General features: G+C 39.1%; 1 protein-coding gene across 4 annotated transcripts in view; it reads left to right on the top strand.

Annotated features, from left to right (window-relative positions):
• Positions 1-16,611, top strand: part of C1H4orf33 (chromosome 1 C4orf33 homolog) — a 120,304-nt gene that overhangs the window by 51,103 nt on the left and 52,590 nt on the right. The window lies entirely within an intron of this gene.

Below are 16,611 nucleotides of genomic sequence, written 5' to 3'. Positions count from 1 at the left end.
TACAAGTGGAAGTAGCAGTATGGAACTCAAAAGTGAATGGAATTTGATAATTTTACAATCAAAGCCACTGGTTGAAGTGGAGATTGAGAAGTATTGGTATGAAAAATGGATATTTGGAACAATCACATTGAAAAACAGCCTTTATTTTTCTCCACTATATTACTCAATTTCTGAAGTATACCTGAGGGGTATCCTTTTTGTTGTTACTGTGTTTTCAACACTCTGCAAGTACTGCCAAGTGCCAGTTCAAGACAATAGAGCAACAGAAGCTTAGTCAAATTCCTACAAATATTACTTACTAGTGATCCCCATACCAATAGCATTACTGACAAAGTAATAAAATTGTGCATGTGCTATATTCTTGTGTTTTTGACAGTACCATATTTTTAATTGCTGTTAGTGCAAACTACGCATAGGCAGCATCAGGGGCGGGCTGGCAAATTTCAGCCCAGGGGGGCGCACAGGCGGCCGCATCACACGACACGCGATGCGGCCGCGACATCAATGTTGTGCCTGCATCGAGTGTCATGTGCCTGTGCGCCGCTGGTAATATTCAGTTTAAGCAGGTGGCACTGCTTGCATCCACGGGGTGGCTGCCCCCCGGCTCAGCCCGCCCCTGGGTAGCATAGTGATCTATTCTCTCTAACCTGTAACATTTTAAAAGATATTTGCTTGTGCATGTTTTTGTTCAGGTAATTGATGAAAGTATGCACTCAAAGAATGAGCCCTAAAGTACTATCCAAAATGGGCACGTCATGAAGTTAAGGTCATAGGTTTTCTGGTCACAGTTCAAGTGCTTACTTAGCCTACCTGATAGATTGCAGTCTTTTTTTGGTTGGTAAAAAATTGGTTTACAGGAGATAAGTGCAGAGCGGCTTACTATCTATAAAAGATACAGTGCTTTCTTTTTAAGTAAGCATGGAAAACTAAATGTCCTTATCTATAAAATATTGTCAAAAACATAACTTCTATCTCAGAGCCGCAGTGTATGACTTTTTCCTAAAGCCATCCATTTTGTCCTGTACATTGGAGGGAAACATAAGGACAAACATTCTTTTATAGCACTAAATAGCTTCTTTATCGTCCTCCCTGAGGAGAGCACATATATCAACATACATAATTTCAGGTGCTTTTCACTGTAAATTTATTCAAAGCAATCATGATCTTTTCAACATCCTCGACTCCTCATTTTCTGTCTCCCTGCAATTATGTTCATTATGCATAAACTTAGAAAAATGCAGTAGTTGACAAAAAATACTTAGTGATGGCAGCTTAATTTTTAATGTTAGTGATGCAATTGTATATTAGAGCAAAATTAGGTTTATGATATATTGAGATTATTTTCCCAGAGCAAAAAGAGAACATCTTCATTTTCTATTTTGCTGCTATTTTAACCTTGATTAATGAGTATTTCGTATAACTGTGATTTATCCCACACATAAAGAACATGATTTTTGTTACCATTATAAAGTCAAATGCCTGCATTCTAAAAAGATCTAGCTTTGTTCTTATTATATGTATAATAAGTAAATCTCTAGGGTAAAGGGAGAGGCGGGGGAATATCTCGCTGCACAGAAGTGGCATGTGACCACTGTGGAATTGATTAATCAAGTCTACAATATCTACATAATATTTCAAATTCTATACAGTAGCTACTTTTTTTAAGCATTTGTTTTGCATATTTAAATCAAGTTTCAAGTAAGCAAATTTTGCTTCTTGAGAAACATCCTATACAACGGTACATCACAAATAATAAAAAAGAAATAAATAATAAAAACTGGCGCCCGCTTACATATTTTTCTGCAGAGCTATCTTGTTTCCTTATGGTTTATATCTTTTTTTTTCCAGATCATGGATTTTATAACATGTACATGTTGACATACTGTTAAAATAAAGTGCAGGTTTTTTATTTTAGTCATTTATAGAAAATCAGCAGTATGTAAATGTTATGTCGCTGCTGTCCTTTTTCTGGCAGGCAGTACTGTTTTCTTAGTATTTGTGTGGAGCACTGACAAATGAGCATATCATAGCAGGTTTGTATTTTTCCAGGGTGATAATCAAATCTGTCATGGGCTAGTTTCTGCGCACCCTATGAAAGCATTTCTCACCATCAGATATGGTACACTTTAATCACAGCTGGAAATACAGTAAATGTGGCCAGCGCCCTAAGCCATCTTTTCCATTAAATTGACAGAAATTGGAAGAACAAAGAAAAGGAGCATGTCATTACAGGCGCTAATGACAAACAGGGAAATGACTGTCAAGAAACAAAACAATTTGGAAAGTGAATGAGAAGTTACAGTGTATAAGAATGAAAAAAATGCATTGAGAAAGTGGAGGCGGATGTAGGAATACACTGCTTGATGAGGCTGAAGGAGGAAATATTTGCTGCATTTGAAGAAATGGACCAGTATAAGATAATCTACTGTACTGTTGCTCTAGAGTCATGACTGGCTAGAGACTACTGCAAAGCCATGCTTTAAAGTGGACTGGTTGATGACCCGTTATTAGTAGCGATTGTGACTTACAGTGCACGCAACAAAAGTGAATAATAGGTGTATTAATGTTGAATGTCACCACAAGTTACAATTCGACAGCATTTATTCCAAGTAGTAGTATATGCTGGTTCCATTATATGGAACAATAATGCATCCATCTCCTCTGTCTCCCTAGTCACAGTGCTCAGAAGTTACCACACCTATAACAGATAATCAGTCCCAGGGAATGAGTCCTAGCCTGTGGTCAAAGCGGAAATTTGAAAGTGGCTGTATGGAAGTAATATGGATTGTAAGTGAATGGAATTTGATTGTTTTACAGTAAAGACAGCAGGAGAAGTGTGGTATGGCATACCAACATATACCAGCCTTCTTCCACCACTGGCCCACCTATTTTCAATTTTAAGTATAATATTACATTCATTATGTTTTGATATTTACAAAAAAAAATATCTTATCATAAACACATACTCAAATATTATAGACAGTAGGGTTTATGGGCAGACTGACATTTTAAGAGTATGGTTGAGGCTCAAGTACTTGTCCAGTTAGGGAAACCATGCTCATGTTGCAGAACTTTCTGAACTGACGGCAGGTTGCAATACACTTTAAGTTGCGTTGATTCTCCAAGTAATGTCCTTAGTTTTTCTCGTTCACTCTGATGTGGGATAAATCTTATTGGGAAAGGTTCATTTCTCACAGTTCAATCAGTATATATTTCACTTTTTCTCCAATGCAAAGCTTGAATTGACAGCTGGCATATAATATTAAGGCCAGGTCTGACAATCATCATTGACTTACAATAGTTGCTGTTAGCAAATTGGGCAAGTGTATAGTGATGCTGATTGGGACTGGATGTTGTGGAAAAAAAACAACCACGGTTCAAAAAAAGTAACAGTCAAAAAGATAGTGTGATATAGGAGAAAGGTATCTACTGTAGAATGAACCTTGACTTATCCACACAGAACAACCAGTAAAGTTAGGATGAGGTCGGCTGCCAGGAGCATTCCACTGTAAAAAAAAAGCACAGTGAACGCTATCTGAAAACACATGTTTTCTGCTGCAAAAATTGTATTGTCCAAGGTACCATGTTTCAAAAACCAATTAAGTTGGAGAAACCTGAAAATGTGCATGGAGGAACGAGGTTCAAAATCCGAACCTACTGTCACCTGAAGACCACCCTTTTATTACTTTCACCACTTATGTTATTCTGAAATACTGCTCGGCTGTCCTAAATGCATCATATGGAGAGTGTCACCTTTACAACAGTAACTTGAAATAATAATTTCTGCATGAGTTTATCATACTAAAAGGTGCTGAGTTCAAACGACTACAGAGGTCTCTATTTGTTACAAGCCAGGACAGTTGACCCAAAAGTGACTCACTATAAGTGAGTGTAATAAACAAAATCAGATGTTTGGAGGATATGTACTGCATTTTAATTACTTTAAGAAAGCCTGAAAGTATTTATAAAAAGGTTAAATTATAACTTTCTGATTAACATTTCGTATCTGAAATTTCCTATTTTAGGACCTAGTTACTGATTATTACCTTGAATAATAACCTAATGTGTGTGAACATTTCATTATGTTTGCGCAGGTGTTATATTTACTTCATATTTCATCCCAACATGATAAAACACTTTCATCTGTTTACTGTACAAATACCCTGCACCCAATTTGAATTTAATATACATGACTTTAAGGGTACTAGAAGTGAGTTGGCAGCTAATATCATTATATATATATATATTTATATATATATATATATATATATATTGTATATAGTTGGCAGGATGACCAAACATCTTGAGATGCGTCCGTCTCTGCATTGGCAGCATATGTGCTTGGTTTACCACAAGTCCCGATTATCAGTGTGTATTTGCACCTCCCTGAATCGGGTGCAGAAGATATACTTCCTAACCAGGGCCAGATTAACCCGAGGTCTAACTAGACTAGAGCCCAGGGTTCTCGGGCATCTGGTGGGCCCACCGGCTTCCCCGCCCCCAGCTCCGACTGTCAGCTGGTCAAGGAGAATGGCAGGCAGCTAACAGCAAATGTTATGCTGTTAGCTGCCTGCTGTCACAGTAGTGGTTCCACGGCACGCAGTAATCTCCTGACTGAGGAGATCTTGTGAGAGTGAGACTATGATCATAGTCTCACTCTCACAAGATCTCAGTCAAGAGTTTACTGCACGCTGCGGAAGCTCTACAGGGAGTGATGGAAGAACACCTGCAGCATGCAAACAGTGAAGAAAGGACGGATCAGGAATAGGAGGTAAGTGAACGGGGGAGGGGGGGGGCCTAACAGCTTTATATAATGTTGTATTATATATTTCGGGGGGGTGGGGGCTCACAGTACCCTTAGCCCGGGGGCCTCCATTCCCTTAATCCAGCGCTATTCCTAACAGGTGTACATCAGCATGTCTGCATGAGCCACATTTGCGTAAACTACTTTACTGTCCACAACCTACATTATAATGCCTCTTCTCTCTCCCGTCCCACCTCTCAAGGCGCAGGTAGGAGTAAGTGACAGAATTGCGTAAGTCTGCATAGGCGCAAATGCGTGCATCTGTTTTCAGGGACTGCGCAGAATACTTTTGGCAAAATATATGCGACAAAACTCGAGTATGTCACACTCTGCATCAGCCCCATAATGAATACTGAAGTGATAACACCATATTTTACTATTTATACATACAATATTTACTGATCTCCATAGCTATCTTGAGATAATTTGTTTTTGTGCATTCTCAGCAAGAGGCTTTCATGTAAACTACCTTACAGGTACTGTGAACAGCTCTAAATGCAGTTAAGGGTTTATGAACTTTCCAGATTGAAAGTCACCAATGGACTGTAAATGTGCTATAAATGCCAACTGTTTGTGTATTTGACTTTTTATTGTTCATTTCAGGGTGAAATGGGACATCAAGTGCACATTATTAAATTTTTCGTCCTTGTGTGACATTGATAGTGTGTACTGTGTTTTGCTGTCACAGTCTTTCACAATAAAATGTCATCGCCTGAGGTGCAAGGAGTTAAATTGATTTGTTCCCATGGTCACTGATGTTAGGATTCAGATCAGGTGCAACACTGAACTGTCTGCAAATGTAAAGTATAGCACAGTTTAGAAAAAAAAAATACTTAAAAAGCAATAAATAGGAAATCTACATAGCCAAACATATGGTAATATTTTAATTTACTGTTCTGAAAATGCTTCGTTACATATACTGTCATTTACTTTTAAAATCACTAATAAGATATGTTTAGTACTTTTTGTGCATATCTGAGGTGTATCAAAATAACTCAATGTTCTCTGTAATATTGATAAATTATTGTGCTTCCTTTGGAAACAAGTGCCTGGAGAAGAATGCCATCATTTAAAAATGCTCAGTCTTCATGTCACTAAATTAGTCAAATCAATTTGATAGGGCCAGAGGAAGATTTGAGGACATCTCCCCATTTTCTTGCCTGCACAATCAATGTTATTATGGAGATGCTTAGGGGTGCTTCTCAAATAGTAAGACTGGCAATGCATGTAGACGTATCGAAGGGTCATTTTTAGAACCGTAAATTTATGTTTTCACGCTACATTTGCTGAGGCTTTGCAGCCAAAAGGCTTTTATATTTGAACCCTTATGATTGGCCTGCCCAATGCACTACTTCCAGCAGTTATCAATTCTGAAAATACTCAAGGATATATGTGTTATTAATCACCTTTTCTGTTGGAGGAGCTGAATATTTTATCAGTAACTTGGCCATAACAAAGCACAGCAGGTATAAATATATGATCCATTTTCATTGAGTATTAAATCCACCAAACTGTTTGAAAATGAAAGCTCTGCTGATTTTTACCCTTATTGTTGAGTGCTACACCCGTCACCCATTGGTCAACAGGTATTTTAACATTTCAAATATATACTAATTACATTAGTTTTGCTCTGTGTATATTTTAGCACTAGTTCAGAACACCGATCACATTTTAGCTGCATTAATTTGAAGACAGATACTATGTAGAGAGTTCACCATTTAGCTAAATTCTTTATTTTTTATCACTTTGATTTTTTTTTTTAAAGCACCATAGGCCTGGTTCATGTTTGTATATCCATCTGTTTGCGTAGCATATCTTGTAGGTAATAGCTCTATGCACGCCCAGAAATGGACATTACGCCAATGAACGCAATTGCATGCAATTCATGTTGCACCCAATTAACATGACTGCCTACTACTTGAGAGGCGTAATGGGGGAGCAAAGGGGCGGACTAATGTAGGCCATGCGTAGATTCAGGCAATTCAAGTCCTGTGTTTGTCGTCAGTATGCTTGTTTTGACACATATCTTTTTCACTCACTATATGGTAAATGTAAATGCCGACTGATAGTGATGTCTGACATGGCATAGTCTTTGATTTGTAAAGTACACTTATGCATGCGAGTAGCTAGCACATAACAACTGTATGCAACTAGAGTATGCTATTAAAACGCATTGTATTTATAGTAGGCATTTAAAGCATCTTTATTTATGTAAATAATGTAAAAGACATGTTATTTTAATTTATGATCAAATATGCTTTCCAATGTGACCTTTTATTGTCATACGCCTTTACTGCTGTTTGTTGTGAGTATCTACATATGTACTGTTTAGGCAGAGGGTACTTACACCCAGATTTAAATCAAAATGTATATTGAGATAAGTTTGGACTTGAATATGGTTAGAGCTATGCACAATTTCCTTGCTCTTTTTAAAAACGCAACTTATATTCAAGTTGCTTTCGGTGATGAAACGGACCTCATGTTTTTATTTTTTTGCATGCTTTGTATAAAATTACAGACAGCCTCACTAGTGGTTTATAAATGGTATGTGCACTCTCCTGTAGCCCAGTATATTTCTCTTGTATGTAATGCTTTATTCCTGCTGCTCCTTAATCTATCTCATGCTGGCCAAATGATTAAGTGCTCCTTTAGAGTACTGGCACTACACGTGTGCAGTAAGGGACTGCAGGAGAGTGCATATCACAGGTGGATAATTTGGAGTATGTGGATATTTTCAAGAGCAGCATAATGAAGTGGATTATCCTAAGGTTATGGTAAAAGGCAAGTGCATTGTTTTATATACATCTCCTCCTTATAAACTTGATTCCAAGGAAGATGAGTAATGAAGTGGATTCAAAGGATTAAAATGAAGGGTGAAATTGTACTTACCTGATCACTATGCTTTGGAGAGAATCAGTGTGAATTTGAATGATCCACTATTTTTGTGTGTGTAAATATGTCAGTTTATGTAAGCAAGACACACTATCATTTACAAGTCTGTGAGTGTAAGTATCCAGTTGTAGTGTCCTGTATCCAGACTGAGTACAGGAAGGTTAAAGCGAGTGAGAAGGTTTAGAAGTATAAGGCCATTTAAAATCATATGTATGGAACCACATGGTTCCAATGACCCCATCAGCTGGTTGGCTGGAGCATGGATGCTGCATGATCTATTTATTTGTGTTCACTGTAAGTGAACGAAAGGGAGGGGCAATTGGATGTCCTACATTGACCTCTTTACAAACTGACCACAAGTGCAAGCATCGGTTACTACCACACATCAAACACAATGGTATTTGACAAGTGGTCTCACTGGAGTTTTTCTTAAAGTCAGTGGGTTGTAAAGCCTGGTTTGTAAGAGGTCTTACATACTCAGTATGTCGTTTTGGTAGGGGAGTGTGTGGATATGCAGTGGATCTTTATTAGATTATGTACAATAATGACATTTCTTTATAGACTGTAGATGTTTAGTAATAACACATTTGTGTTTCATCTAAAACCAAAGTAACTCTCATATCTCCCACTACCATATTATTTTAGATCAACCCCCATCAATATATGTACTTTTGTGCAAGGGGAGCATCTGGTTAATTAATGTGGATCCAGTTATTTTGCTACCTATGTTTTAGAAAGAAAAAGGAAATCCCCCTTCTGTCTAGTATGGCCAAGATTGCATCCTGCATGGACATGTAGAAATCTATGGGTAAATGTATCAAGCTGAGAGTTTTCCGGCGGGTTTGAAAAACCAATCAGATTCTAGCTATCGTTTATTTAGTACATTCTACAAAATGATAGCTAGAATCTGATTGGTTGCTATAGGCAACATCTTCACTTTTCAAACCCGCCGGAAAACTCTCAGCTTGATACATATTTACCCCCTAGTCTGTTAAACCAGCCGTTGATCGATGGTGGTATAGTGGATTTCCATTTAGTAGAGATAATTGTCTTTGCCACATTACTGAAGTGCCTTAAAAGAGATTTCTTATATAAGGAAATTGGAGTCTTAGTTATATTTAGAATCCAGAAATCTGGGCCCTCTGACACCGTCTCTCCCAGTATCTCTTTAGAAATTGTAATCACCCCCTTCTAAAATGGTTGGAGCTTTAAGCATCCCCACCATATATGCCAGGGATTTTCTTTAAGCAATCACATAACTAACAGTTGGCAGGGAGTCCAGGGAACATATTATTAAGGATGCAGGGACACCTGTACCATATAGTAATCAAATTATATTGGGCCTCCAAGATTGCAGTGGCGCACGCAGGGGGGGTTTCTGAGTCTCCAGAACCCCCCCCCCCCCCTGCGCTAACTAAGTGCCCACCTTAGCGGCACTGTCCTATACAGCAGCCGCGGCGCTGTCAAAGAAGCGTCCGCGGTGGTGCTGTATTGTATACAGCACCGCCGTGGATACAGCACCGCCGTGGATGCTTCTTTGACAGCGCCGCGGCTGCTGTATAAGACAGCGCTGCTGAAACGGAGCAGCGCAGCAGCTCTCTCGCATGTTTTGGTTTTTGTCTTTATTTTGGGTCGGAGAGGAAACCCCCCTGACAATCCTGCGTGCTCCCCTGGGGGTAAATGTATGAAGCTCCGGGTTCTTCAACACCCGCGATTTCGGCGTCTTCAGCGCTTAAATTTAAAGCGGCGCTGCCTTGTAAAGGGAAACTTCCCTTTACAAGGCAGCTCCGCTTTAAATTTAAGCACTGAAGACGCCGAACTCGCGGGTGTTGAAGAACCCGGAGCTTCATACATTTACCCCCTGGATTGACACACTTTGGGATGAAACCTGGGTACACTGGAAGATTTTTTTCCCCACTTTGGGATATATAGTTTTTTTTTTATCTAAATCATGCTTCAGTGAATTTAGGAGAGAATACCTTAAGTCTGAATTAAGGAAAATAATTAAATCAAGAGGACTTAATTTTTTGAATTTTGCTGGATGGTACAAAACAATTCAAACAGTTAACTCCTTTCCCAAGATATTGTTTATAATTATAGCCCTGAGATAGTGTTTGATATGAGTTTAGGCCCAAATTTCCCTATCTTAAAGTGCCAACGCTTCTTGTATAACATGGTATCGACAGATTTTCCCACTACCCACTAGCTGGTGGATACAGACAGGTCCAGGTGAAAACAGTTCTTAAGAGTGTGGGGTGTTAACATTGTTTGTTATGTGTAAGAGAAGTCATCTTTTTTCATTGAGCAAGTGTTGGGGTAATTGTGGGACGTAAACGGTATAGAATGATCCAGCGGTAAAAACAACCGTATCAGAGATACATAAAAGTACAGCAGTTAGCTACATGAGAGGATGTATCTTATATGACAAATACTTTAATTTATTTAAATAAACAAACCTGGCCGAAACCAGCTAAAAGTGCACAAGTATGGATGTAAAAAAATCTTCCTGCATATACATAAAAGAAGGGTGATTTAAAATAATGATTTACCAATCAACAGGAATGGAAGTCACCATGCACTGAAGGAGGATCACAAGAACATAGAGTAGGTTTTAAGTCCAAATTCAGTCCCAAATAAAAGTCTCAAAAATCGAATGGTGAGCACATGCAAATACATCAAGAATATAGTGGTCCCATAATACTTGTTTTGATTGAGTCCTTGTTAGGATATTTGGATCGGAGCTTAATGCTGGCCGGCTTGATGATAATTGCTGAGTCATTCCTCTATAGATCAGTGTAACTAGTGTGCTGAATGTCGGCATGCGTTCCTCTATGGAGTGCACGCGTCACTTCCTGTAGGTTGGATCCGGTCTGATGGCTGTAGGGGATTGGCCCAAACGTGTTTCGTCACTGATTGTGACTTTCTCAATGGTAGGTACCCAGAGTCCTATCACAGAGGTTTATATACCCACATCTAGTTGACATATATGATTAGGTATTCAAACATTGATCTCATTGGACTGGTAACAGACAAATTAAAACCACAATATTAGTAAAAACATTGTAATCATAACAGACATTTACAATTTGAATATAAAAGACATAACTGGTCGTGCGCTGTGCAGAATATAGGTAACTAAAAGACCATAACAGTATGATATCAAATAAACTATTTACATACTTATTGAGGGGGCTTTTGATTGTGTCCTATTCTTGGTCCTTATTAGATAGCTTATTTAATAATCACATATTTATCTATATATATATATATTTATTTATAAAGTAATCACACTTTTACTAGCGCTGCACCACCAGTATTGGCATACAGCTGGTCCCTGCTACCGGCCAATTTGGAGCGAGCAGGCATGTAACCTACATTATGCCAAGTGATGTAGGACACTATGTGCCACTTATAACTTGCTACTAACAGCTTTCTCCTGTCTCCTTTCCACACCACAGATAAATGCATGTTCTTGTATAATCTCTCTCACCGCCTTAGATAGATCCCTTCTTTTTAGCTGCTACTCTCCTGCCGCTATATTAAAGGCGATGGAAGCAGATGAGACCACCAATGGTCACCATTGATTTAGCTGCTTGTGAAGTTGAACAAAGATGCTGTGGCCAGTAATGGAGAGACTTAATGGTGCATTTATGTTTATGCTCTATTCATGGAAATATTTAATTCTCCTTTAAGTATATTACACATTGCTCCACATGCTGGACCTCGTTTAGAGAACATCCAGCTAGAAGGTGCAGTTTTGTACCTTCGAAAACAACATGTTACATTGCAGGGTGGGGCAAATTTCAAATGTGTGAGAAAGATTCAGAGTTTTGGAAATGTCCTTGCTCATTATGCAGTGTAAAAATAAATCTGCCCAGTATTTGTGTGCAACATGCAAAAACAGGCAGTATTGTCCCTACATGCAAAAAATAATTGAATTTGTGCTGCTTACATCGGAACATGTTTTGTCCAGGTGCAAATTTGCATCCTTTAGTTGCATTAACTCCTAACTCTACACTAACTCTACACTAACTCTGACACTACTATATCAATATATATGTATGTATATATGTTTTTCCAGCCAGGGCCGGTGCTAGGGTCCACGGCGCCCTAGGCATTTTTAAAAAAGCGGCGCCCCCCCCCCCCCCCCCCGCAAAAATCGCCGCCCCCCCCCCTGCAAAAATCGCCTCCCTCCTCTCCTTACCTTGTCTCACCACCGCCGCCTCTCTGCTCCGTCTTCTCCTCTCCACTCACTGACACTAGTAAGTGGAGGGGCGGAGACGGAGCAGAGAGGCGGCGGTGGTGACAAAATAGCCTCTTCCCCCCCTCCCCGTCCATCTGAATGCTGTGCGGTGGCCGTGACAGGTATGGTCAGCGGTCGCCGCACAGTTTTAAAGTCTTTTAGTATTCTGTGGCGCCCGGCGCCCTAGGCAAGTGCCTAACCTTGCCTAATGGGAGCGCCGGGCCTGCTTCCAGCTACCCTTTCCTAGGCACATATTGACATATTTCATATTGCAGCTAATGCTTATAAAGCAACAATAACTGTTTTCTGGACACTTACAATTCTGGAGACAATATCTTAAGGAACATAGTTTTTCTCTTTCATCCTATCTGGGGACACTGTTACTTTGGGGTTGTATGAGGGGAGCTAGGAGTTGGCACTTAAACAGTTAATTATTTGTTTAACCTAGAGACAGACTACTCCCCTCTGCAACCCCCTGTGTTCTCAATGTAATTTGAATGCCCAAAGAATTGGGCTCACAGTGTGCTGCTCTGGAGCACCTACTTATGGACTTTAAGGCTATTGGCCGGAGACAAACAGTGCCCTCCATTTCTGTCCCATTCTGGGAACTTTATTATGTGTGATTATTCTTCTGCCAGTATTTTAATTCTTGATAAAGTCCAGGGGGTTTCCAGGGGAGGCGTTCCCAAAACTAACAAAAATGTCAGACGAGAAATCTTGTGTCAATTATTTTACTTCTTCCAAGTGTGGCACAAAACTTCCCAGTGTTTTTTCTCTTAGCCATAGTATCTGCACGTAGAGTGTCAGAACTTGGAGCCCTGTCTTGCCGCTCGCCCATGATTATAGGGCTGTTCTGCGGATGGTTCCTTCTTTTCAACCTAAGGTGGTTTCAGGAGATCGTTGTCCTGGCTTTACAGGTGCAGGATGGATCTTCGGACCTCCAATGTGAGGAATCCATGGATGTTGCTTGTGCCCTTTGCATATACAGTATGTCAAATGAACTTCAGACATTCGCAAAACAGATTTCCTCTTTGTGCTGTTGCAGGCTTATAAGAGAGGACGGTCGCTACTAAGCAGATGGCTCACATCCACCATTAGGCATGCCTGTGTCCCAAAATATTGCTCTGTGCCTAGCCATATTGCCACCCATTCCACCTGCTCAGTGGGTGCTTCTTGGGCTGCACAAAATGGAGTTTCAGCAGATCAGCTTTGCCGAGCGGCCAACTGGTCCTCTGTCCATACCTTTACAAAGTTTTACAAGTTTAACGTTTTTCGTCCTCAGACACCAGGGGGTAAATGTATGAAGCTCCGAGTTCTTCAACACCCGCGAGTTCGGCGTCTTCGGCGTTTAAATTTAAAGCGGCGCTGCCTTGTAAAGGGAATTTGCCTTGTAAATTTCCCTTTACAAGGCAGCGCCACTTTAAATTTAAACGCCGAAGACGCCGAACTCACAGGTGCTGAAGAACCCGGAGCTTCATACATTTACCCCCAGGTTTGGTTGCAGTGTTTGTGTGCTGAGGCTATCAGAGCGGTCCCTCCCTTAGGATGCCAACTCCAAACTCCCCTCAAACAACCCCATGGTAGCAGTGTCCCCCAGATGTATTTATCGTAAGTTTAAAAATCCTCCTTTTATCTTTTTTTAAGAACCAACATAAATAAAGCACCGTTCTGTTTAATTGTTTGTTTGTGGCTCTTTTGCTATTGCTGTGTATGGAACTCTTCTACGTATATAATATGATTTATGAAAAATATGACATATTCTTAATATACAGTAAACCATACTCGTGTGCTGGTTTTGCCAAATAATTGAAATAAGCCACGCTTTTTTTCCCTAAACAAAATCTTGAAATGTAAATATAATTTAGTTTATCTTACATCTCTATAGGGTATAGGGAGTCTATTCATATACTTTACACGTTCCGCATTTCAAACAGGTCAAAACATCTGTCACACTTGAGGTAGGAGAAATTTCTAGTTAATAAATTTGTGTCAGGAATCTTAGTTAACATCAGGATTCATACATTCTAAGCGCTGTACTTGCATACGTAATGAGATTAATGTTAAATGCAACTAAGAGATTCAGGATGACAAATGGAAGTTATAAAAGGCACAGTATTTAGAATCCTGAATGTTTAAGTATTAAATTCCACACCTGCACATTGGGTCCTGTCACTTTCCTTTCACCATTTTAAAATGATGGTAAAGGTAATAGTTTTAATGATCATGCAGCCTATTGCCACTATTATCAGTCATAATTAGGAACAAAATTATTGTTTTTTCTTTTGCAACTAATAGTCAGGCTTTGGATGCTTTGGCTAAAAAAAATCTTCTTCAGCCATCTTGCTGGTTTTCCAGAATTATACTTTCTGAGATACCTAGATTAAATATTAAGCAGCAGTCTAAATTTCTCCACGTTTACTGTAATAAAATAAGACTATTCTGAGGACCTTCTGTCATCAGAGCGTATCCTAAATAAAAAATATCTGACTGCAAATTGTTCCTGAACATCTTCTTAGCACAGTATTAATCATTTGCTATAAATTTCTTCATTATAATTGTCAAAAGAGCCACTGGCATCTTTAATCAATTGGCAAGCAATTAGTTGAATTCAGTATCACTACCTGCATCTAATTGAATTTATTGTTATTTTGTCAAGATAAATAGCATTTTGAAAGTCATCTAACCTTGTTGGCTAATTCATCATTGTTATACTAAGGAATAGACTCAAGTATAAACAGATTCATTTTTGTAAGCAGTGAAAAATGGATGTGCCAAAAATGTCTGGGGTACCAAGAACATCCAGGCCCCTGAGAACATTTCCATGCGTTGTATAAAATGAGATCTGGATGTTAATGTGTTTTACTGCCATGTACAATTCAGTCGTCCAGCCTTATTATGTGGGTTAAATAGTTCTTCTCTTTCATTTTATCTAGCGACACAGAATTGCAGTTTAAAAGTAGTTGTACTGAATTTCATTTGCCTTCATTTTATTTAATGATGAACAGAATGGGATGTAAATGATGTAGAATTAAATCACTGCTTCCTCATATTTATTCACATCTGTGTCATGCAGCATCTCCTGGAAAATGAGCGCCAGAAGTCTCACCTTACTAGATGAAACCTCCTGGTGAGCGAGGATTGGAAAGTTTAGTCTGTGACTTTGCTTTGGTATCAATTATTGTTGTCTACATAGTGAACGAGAATAAACTATGAATATGTAATATCTTGATTCCTTATATATATATATATATATATATATATATATATATATATATATATAGATAGTTATATAGATAGTTATATTTGTATGGTGGTAGGTATATTTTACCTAGGTTGCTAACCTACTTGTTTTAAAACTCCAGGAAAATGTTATTGTCTGTGAGCTGCTGAAGGGCTATGGGCCTGTTTAAAAACTGGTAAGGGATCCTGGGGTTTATGGATGGAGAGAGAGGACGGGCTCCATCTATCAGTCCCATTATCCAGGTCTTACAAGTTACAATGGTTCTGCTAGTAATCAGGAGTTGCACCTGAGTGGTGTTAGTAAAAGGCTGAGTGGTGTTAGTAAAAGGCTGCAAGACAGCTCGGTCATTCTCTCACTGCCTGGGTACAGGGGCTACAGAGTCTCTGTGAGAGAGAGCCTGATATCTGCTTGTAAGTTAATGTGCTAAAACTTTTTTTTTTGTCTTAGTTTGTTAGTTAGGAATAACCAGTGTTTAGTTAGAGCCAGACTCATTTTGGAGTTTTCTTTTGTATTCTTACTGGCTGAGGCCAGTTGCTCAAAACCTTTGTTTGACCTTGCTTGAAACCTCTCGGCTGCTTTAAACACCACACCAACTACCCCAGGAGAGGGTTCCAGGCCTCCTCACCCAATCACTATATATATATATATAGTGATTTGGTGGGGATATATGTTATTTCCACTATCTAATCCATTTGCAATATCTGTGTACTAATATACACATCAGTGATGAAGGGATGCCAAGAGCAAAGTGGGCAAAGACAAGCCATTTTCAAATGTAATTTAGTATATTTTAGCATGGTGTTCATAATTATGAAAAAAACCTCCTTATTTGTGAAACCCTTGGTCCCAAGAATTCTGCCTAATAGATCACATTAAAATACAATGAAAAATTGGCTTTTTAGCTGGCAAATAGAAGATCACGGGGACCTACCCAAAGTGGCTTTGTGACTCATTATTTAGATGCTGGTCCATAGATTTAAAAATCTTTTAAATATTTTATTACACTATAACAGTGGTTCCCAAACTTTTGCAGTTTGCGGCACCCTTAGAGTCTCCATAATTTTTTCAAGGCACCCCTCCAAAATAATTACAGAGCAGTCCTGTTTTAGAAGTAGTTGGGTCAAAAAAACATAATAAGTATTTAGGTCAGGACAGAAATACTTATTTAGTTGTATGCAAAAATAATACACATAGATCCAAGGAAAAAAAATATTTTTATATATTTTTTTCAATTATATTTCTGTCAAAGAATAATTGACAACTAACTCACACTGTGACCTCCTTCATATCCACACACTCTGCCCCTCTGCCCCCTCTCACGCTGCCCCGTCTGCCCTCTCACTCTGCCCTCTCTCAGCGCTGCCCTCTGCCCTCTCTCATGCTGCCCCTCTGCCCTCTCTCACGCTGCCCCTCTGCCCTCTCTCACGCTGC

This window comes from Mixophyes fleayi, chromosome 1 (assembly GCF_038048845.1).
Source record: "Mixophyes fleayi isolate aMixFle1 chromosome 1, aMixFle1.hap1, whole genome shotgun sequence".
NCBI lineage: Eukaryota > Metazoa > Chordata > Amphibia > Anura > Limnodynastidae > Mixophyes > Mixophyes fleayi.
This window is presented reverse-complemented; position numbering and strand designations above follow the sequence as displayed.